At 34.7% G+C, this 8,232-nt stretch overlaps 1 long non-coding RNA gene across 5 annotated transcripts; it reads left to right on the top strand.

Moving 5' to 3' along the window:
• Positions 1 to 423: 423 nt before the first annotated feature.
• LOC145106702 (uncharacterized) lies at positions 424 to 4,226 on the top strand. Of its 5 annotated transcripts, none has more exons than XR_013707637.1 (8): positions 424 to 722; positions 1,026 to 1,160; positions 1,497 to 1,590; positions 1,688 to 1,758; positions 2,811 to 2,882; positions 2,984 to 3,052; positions 3,455 to 3,614; positions 4,054 to 4,226. It is a non-coding gene; the product is annotated as an uncharacterized LOC145106702 (long non-coding RNA). The 5 variants fall into 5 exon arrangements; XR_013707639.1 differs by lacking the exon at positions 2,811 to 2,882 and adding an exon at positions 1,361 to 1,423; XR_013707638.1 differs by lacking the exon at positions 2,811 to 2,882 and having other exon boundaries at positions 424 to 671.
• Positions 4,227 to 8,232: the final 4,006 nt, after the last annotated feature.

Here is an 8,232-nt window from a genome sequence, read left to right as displayed (position 1 = left end):
CCAAAACCCTAGTAAACACAGATAAGCGAGGGAGAAAACCAAGTAAACAAACGGGAGGTGCGGTGGCTGGGGTGGTAAATAGTGTTTAGTACACTACTAGAAAATAGAGTAATAGCGACAAAATTTTAGCGACGGAAAAAATCCGTCGGAAAAAGCAACGAATTTCCGATGGATTTCCGACAGACAAATTATTAGGATATTAGCGACGTTTTTGCAACGGTGTGGCAACAGAATAAAATTTGTCGGTAATCTGTTACACTATACACGACGGTTTACCGACGGAAATCAACAAATTTGAAATTCCGTCGGAAATCCGTTACTGAATTCCAATTTTTTTTTTTTAAATAGTTAGGGCAATTTGGTAAATAAGTGAATGTTAAAGTCAGAACAAAAAGAAAACACGTCGATTTTGCCCTACTCTCATTTTCCCTCTTCTCCTCTTCTCGTTCTTTCTAGTTCACACGATATCTCCCACTGCAACCAGCCGGCTCTGCCTCCGATCTGCAACCAGCCGGACACTTCCTCCGGCAACGATGTCGCCTCCGCCATCACCGCCGGCAGCAAAGACCTCCAGCTCCTCCGAAGTCATCGACGCAACATACCTTCTCCCTCCGACTGCTGTCGCCACTCTCTTGTCGCCACCACCATCGTCGAAGTTGCTGATGTAGCTGGTAGACCTTATCAATTGATCCGATTTCAGCTTTTTTTTTCTCCAAGTTTTGGTAAAAAAAACCCTAACTTATTTTTTCTATTACATAGATTGAGTTCTAGGTTTATTTATTTATTTCTAAATTGGATTATCAGATCCCAAATTAGGCATTAGATAACCTATCCTATCTGATTTTGTTGATAAATAGTCTTATACATTTATTTCTTCAGTGGTCCTGTTCTGAACTTCATGATATGAATCTGATTATATGAAAATTTGATGGAGTTGATGTTGATGTTTCAGCAGATGCCTGCATGATTAATCATTTACAAAATTTGATTATATGAAAGCTTATGTTTTATAATACTTGTTTCAGAGACAATCAACTGATGATGAAAGAAGTAATAAAAGAAGAAAAAAACCTCAAATGTTTTACGTTTCAGAGTTGGAGTGGATGATGTTTGGTTCTTTGTGTCAGCAGAAGGGTTCCTCTTGAACACCATTTTATCAGGTAACTCAAGAATATTGTCCCTGTTCCTCCTTAATCTTAGCTAGCCTTTTAATCAATCGGGCTCTCTCAATCCTCTGATACAGTTGATACACCTTCCCACATTGATGCAAACATTATGGATATTTCCTTCATACCCTGTTTCAAACATTAGGGATAAAAAGCTAATTACTAATTATAAATTAATAAACATATGATTATAGATGCAGAAAGATGTTGGAAGGAAAGAAAAAAGCTCACAGAAATCAACTCTTTCCGAGCATCCTGTAATTCATCATTGCTTAATCTTTCTGTTATTACCAATTCTTGATTAAGCTCTTCTTTTATTTTGTATAACAGGCATCAAATATTTGAAGATGGGCATTTGACACTTAAATTGAGGCATGGGCATTTTTTTTTGCAACTCAGAGCAATTATATTCAGTGCTTAATGGGTATGTTTTGTTGTTATTCTTTTTAAATTTGAATATTCTCATTGACAAACCGAGTGATTCTAAACATCTGGGTATATCTTGTTGTGTGTTCTTATAGTGGAGATACTGAAAATTGCTATACTCCAAGTGTATTGAGAAATAGCAAAATACTTTCAGCTCTTAATCCAGGTATATTCTGTGTTCTAAATTCTTGTTGTGTGTGTTAGTTTACATTGATTAGCATTTCAAACCAAAAGAACTTCAATGAGAAAATGGCCGAAATGCAATAAATACCAAAATACTATAAATTGTTGTATACTTCCAGCTAAAGACTTTTAACTTATAAGGTATTCAACATCTTTCTATTACTAAACTTCCAAATCAACACAGTTTTCACTTTCATATATTTGTACATCTTTGTAGTACCATATCCTTTTTATCTGAGATATTATGGTCATAAGAAAGCCCAGAACATAAATTCAACTACTATAAGATAACAAATGCAGTATCCATTTAGTAAAAAAAAAAAACCATGAAAAAATCAAGTAAAAACAATTTACCTAATAACGATCATTGATTTCCCTTTGTTGATTTGCTCTTATTGGCCTGAAAGAGTGAAAATTTATTTTAAAAAATAAAAAAACTTGGAACTTAATGGGAAAAGCCTGATCTCCGTATCTATTAAGTCTTCCTTTTTGTATTAAGTCAAAAGAAACAACCATTTAGTCAATGAAATCAATCAAGCATTTCATCATCATTTTCAATTGTAGCAGTTGTCCCTTCATATAACAGTAGCAGCAATAGCAGGGTTAGATGTGGTATATATTCTAGTCTTTTAGGCCCACAAAATGAAGAATGTGTAATATAAATGAATATGTGAATATGGGTACCGTTTATTTGATTTAAGGAGAACTGAGATTGTGGGTCCCATAAACTTAATGTACTGAGAATTGAGTTTATTGGGAGATAAAATGGTAAATGGTAAGAAAGAATAACAGGAAACAACAACGTATTTTACCTCTTTTACTGATATAATTAAAAAAAAATTAGCATTTATTTAAATACAAGAAACTTCCACTTCATGGGATGAACATCAGAAGTATACCGCTTCCACAATGACCCCAATGCTGATAACTGTCAAATCCAAATAGAAAGTTTAATTTTAGGGATTTTACTCTAATTTATATGATGTCTTACGTTTTTGTCCCTCTTGGTATTTATATGACTCTCTACTGCATCAGGATTCTTAATGACTTTGGTGTGTTTTTGTCCCTCTTGCTATTGCTATGTTGCATATGGTGAAGGGTAGTTTGGTAAATTTAAAATTATTTCAAGGGAAGTGATACAATTTTAGTAACTAAATTTGGGTTTAATGTTTTTTTTTTCATTTGTTTTTGTCTGATGTTTGTCGCAGGAGGAATTAATTATCCATGACAAGGGTCTTTTGCTTCAACTTCCATTGAGATAAATACCCCTGGAGAAGGTATGTCGATATCTTATGTAGAGTGTTGTCGATTATTTTATCTTAACTTATTCATAATTTTATTTTTCTATGCAATGATATGGATGTTTTCGTGCATGTGAGTATATGGAACATGATAAATAAAATATTTTCCCATCTTTATACTTCTAATCTTTCTTCGTGTATCAATCTATTGTATTGTAAAAAATAAAATGACAAAATTGTCCCTAATATGAATTAATGTTACTTTTTTATTTAAATTACATTTACCCTTTTATTTTGATTGCATACATAAATTTTTTGATTTTTCTTTCACTTTAATGATGTTTTTCTATTTACTTTTTTAGAGTAAATAAGCCAAACTGTCTGCATAAGCCAAAATGACCATTTTGCCCTTTCTTAATTTGCAAAACATCATTTCAGGAAAACAGCATGGACGGATCAGCTATCTCAGAGGTGCAAAAGAGACTGAACTGTTTCATTTTCTGGTCACAATCTTCAAGTTTTTCATGAATCAGAAGATAAAGATTTTCTTGAGATTGCATCAAGGATAAATGGAAATAAAACATTTAATAATAAACAGGTCAAATATCTTTACTTACTTCTTTCTCTTTCTCTTTTTGTCATGTATACACTGAAATATATTATATATAACAATTATCACATTTTGGAATATTTTATAAAATGAAAGTGCATTCCTATTACTTGACAGAAATATGCTTGATTGCATTCACCAAAGTAAACCCATGTGTAATTTTCAGTGATTTTTCTTGTATCAAGTATCATATAAAAAATAGGGTCTTCACAGAATTTGCTGATCAATTTTTTTTAAAAAAAAAATTTCACAGAAATCTACATTTTTCATCTAACATCTAATACCATGGGCCCATGTTGTCATAATTGCTACTTGTTAATATCATTCATTTTTACTTTTTTATTTCCCTTTATTGTCAACATTGGAGGACATTTATGGTATTTGACAACATATAAATATTTCTCTAGCTAACAACTCTCAATGATAGGTGTGGAATCACGAGCTAATCAAGAAGAAATTCTCTATTGGTTGTTGACAATATTTGATAATATGGATTGAAATTTATAGATTTAATGTATGTCAAATGATTGAAATTTATGGATATATTTTTATATTTGTTGGTTTTAAAATATAGATTTGATGTATGTTTAAAAAATTTATGTGTTGAATATGTAATTATTTTTAGTTTTTAATTTCTTCATTAATTTGTAATTTTTTTAATAATGCCAAAATCCGTCGCTAATCTGTCACAAAAACAATTGTAGTCATTTTGAGATTCTGTCAGTAATCTATTAGTAAGTTATTCCAAATTCCGTCGGTAATCTGTTAGTAAGTTATTTCAGATTCCGTTGGTAATCTGTTAGTAAAATTTTCCGTCGGTAATCCGTTGCAAACAAATTCCGTCGGTAATCTGTTGCAAAATATATTCCGTTGGTGATCTGTTACTATTTCCGACGGAAAAATCCGTCACTAAAAATTAGCCATAGCTGTCGGAATCCGTTACAAACAATTAGCGACAAGAATATACCGACGGATTTTGGTGTGTTACAATTCCGTCGGTAAAGAGCATTACCGACGGATTACCGACGGTTTTTGCTGTCGGTAATGCTCTTTTTTCTAGTAGTGGTAGTAACCTGATCGAGGGTCATATGTCGGTTATTGGATGGTGATTTTAGTGTGGCGTTATTAAATTGAAACTTATGCGCGGGTGCAGTGAAGATGAATAAAAGGAGGAGAAGGATTTTTCCCAGTATCCCCATTCTGAATCCCTGCCGGTGGCTGACAACCGAGGTGGAAGGCGGTGGTCAGAAAAGATGAGACTAACACGACGATAAAGTGTAAGACTCCTTAAATTCAAGGTTAAAACAAATTTAAAAAAAAGTAGGATATATAAAGAATGGATGTATGTATAAACTATAAAGTATTAAGATTTCTTAGATGTTGATTTTGGTAACTATATATAAATTGATTCTTATTGATTGGTTTCCTAATATTCCATTTTTGAATCACTCGTGGTCAAAAAAAAATTGTAGATTTATGATAAAAATAAATGGATTCATGCCATAAAAAGTGGTAACATTTTTTTCTATTATTGTTATGTCACAATTTTTTCGTAAAATTATCACTCTAGCTCACTTAACGAGTTTATGGTTAACTCTTTTATCTTTTTTGCAAAATCAGTCAATTTATTTTTTTTATAGAGACCGACTATTATTATTTCTTTTGTTTTTTTCTTTAGTCTATTATCAAATTGAAAAATATTATCTTGAATTTAAACTATTGATATCACATATAGAAATATGATTTAATTTGCAAGTTATATCATACATTGAAATATTAATCGTCAATAAACAAGTTTTTTGTTTTTTTTAATTTCCTTTTTTTCGTAACATAAATATAATAACACTAAAGAACAAAAAAAAAATAATAAGTTGGACCAAAATTACAAATATAAATATAACTTTTTATTTACTTTAATAAAAGTAAAAAAATTACAAAAACTATTAATTACCAAAATTGTAACATACTCTAATATATTAACAAATTTTATATTTTTTGAAAAAGGTCGAGAAAAAGTTAAAAATACAAAAAAATGAAAACAAATAATACGAAAAAAAATTAAAAAAATTAAAAATATAAAAAAAATTAAAATATAATATGAAAAAAAATATTAAAAAAACTAAAAAATATACAAAATGTATAAAATGTATGAATATATTAGAGTAAATAAAAAATGAAAATAACTAAAGTATTTTGTATAAAGTATGTGTGTGTGTGCATATATATATATATATATATATATATATATATATATATATATATATATATATATATATATATATATATATATATATATATACACATATATTGAAACATCCCAAAAATACGGTCCAAAATTTTCGTTTTCAAATCATTATTAAGACCATAAATCATTCATAAACATAAATAAAATTATGTATCATGTATCATAAATTATCATAATATCTGTCACATATCAAAATATCACAGTAAAACTCTCAGGCTAAAGATTGTGGTGTGTGTCATGCGATCATCCCGAGCCCTTCTTTTTGCTAGTGGAAGTACCTGAAACTAAAACTGAAAACCGTAAGCACGAAGCTTAGTGAGCTCCCCAAACTACCACATACCATACACATACAACATGCAACTAAGAGATACGGGCCCCGCCCACACTCCGCTAACTAGGAGATACGGGCCCCGCCCAACTACTTTGAGATACGGGCCCCGCCCACACTCAACTGTTATGAGATACGGTCCCCACCCACACTTAGCTACTAAACAAACATAAAGGTATCACACAGACAACATGTATAACTAGTTCTATCAGTTAGGCATATATCCATAATCGAACTAAACTGTGAGATACGGTCCCCGCCCATACTCGGCTACTAACATATCATACTACGGGCCGGACTTGGTGCCTTAGACCCGTTCCTACTAAATGGAAACTCACCTCGTAAGGCTGACTGCTGAAACTCGAGTGAAGAATCTCTAACTACTGCTCTGACAACTCCCCGGCTAACAACTACATAATACACTTAATCAAAATCTGATAATCCTTGACTATTTTACCCTGGTCAAAGTCAACATCCAGGTCAAAGTCAAAGTCAACTCTCAGTCAACCCCAACTTGGCGAGTTCATGCACTACTCAGCCTCGTAGTCAACTCGTCGAGTCCCTTCCCAGACTCGTTGAGTTTTTCCTGTCATAATATCGGGACATATCGACTCTAACTCGTCGAGTCCTTCCTTGAACTCGTCCAGTTCTTCAACTTCCGAGTCCTAATCTTGTCCAACTCACTGAGTCATCTCCTAAACTCAATGGTTTCACTCACTGTAACACCTCGTTTAGGAAATAAATAAATAGATAAAATTAATGTAAATTGTGGCCCTGAAATCCATAATTATATAGCATGGTGTTGGGTTCGAGGAGCTAATTGTCGTAATTTTAGATATTAGGGGTTAAAAGTGTAAAATCCGGACTTAATTTGTAAGTGTTATTGAAGGCGGGGACTAAATGGTAACTTATGGACCTTATTTGAAAATAATTGTAGAGGAGGGGCTGTTTGGTAACTGTTGGATTGATTATGAAAAGAATTACAAGAATAGGGGTGTATTGGGTAAATATGAGATCTGTTTTGAAAAGATTTGTATGGAGAGGGGCTATTCTTGGCATTATGGAAATTGGTTTTGGGGACCGGGTATATATCCTAAGCTTCGCCGGTTATCAAACCCTAAACCTAAAGGAACATCTTCAGCTGCCATGTGAAACCTCCAGCCGCCACTCCCACCTACTCGACCTCCGGTGATGCACCACCACCTCCGTTGAGGTTGTCAACCACCGGATACCGCCACAGTGTTGCCACTTAAGATGTTGAGCCACCACCCGTGACCTCACCAGTCGCCGATATGGAGTCGTTCAGCCACCAAAGCCAACCACGAACCTGCTGCCGGAAAAACCACAATCGATCGCTGCCTTCACTTCGTCGCCGCCGATGGACGCTGTTGCTGCCCGCCATTAGTCTTCGTGAGTGCCGCTACCGTCGCCTTCAGTCTCATTTTCTCTCCGTTTGCCCGCTCGCTATGCTCAGCTACACACGTCGCCACCACAGCTCTAGGCGACCATCTCCTTCAGCGCTCCGATTGCCGTCTGCCACCAGTCGTGGCTGCGTGGATGCGCTTTCAGCGACCTTGTTCAGGCGGGTGGTTTCTGCTAGCCGGATGAAAATGTGGATGCTCTCTTTTGGCCGGAAACATCATAGGATCCACCATGGCGGCCCACCATGGTGGTCGTTATCGTGTTGTCGCCTCCGTACGCCACCGTGAGGTGGGTGGTCGAGTTCAATTCTGAGCAAAAGTCGTGCTTAGCGTGTGCATTTCTGTTATGAGGGCGTGTGTGTGTTTTGGTGTGGTCGGAAAGCCATGAAGGCCACCACCACCACCGTGAGGTGATGGCTGCCACCATCTACCACCGCCGGCCACCACCAGGTGGCTGTGTGTGTGCTTATTCTCTTAAGTGTGTGTTTATTTTGGGGATTAAAGATTTGTACAGTGTAATTAGAAAGTGGAATAATAAAAGAAAGCTTAAAACCACCACCGTATGGTGGTGACTGCCGCCACCGGCCGTCGTGTCGGGTGGCGGTGTGCCTC

The sequence above is a fragment of the Lactuca virosa genome, chromosome 4, assembly GCF_052849685.1.
Source record: "Lactuca virosa cultivar CGN04683 chromosome 4, Lactuca_virosa_CGN04683_v6, whole genome shotgun sequence".
Classification (NCBI taxonomy): domain Eukaryota; kingdom Viridiplantae; phylum Streptophyta; class Magnoliopsida; order Asterales; family Asteraceae; genus Lactuca; species Lactuca virosa.
The sequence above is the reverse complement of the archived record's forward strand: the minus strand, read 5'-3'. Positions and strand labels throughout refer to the sequence as shown.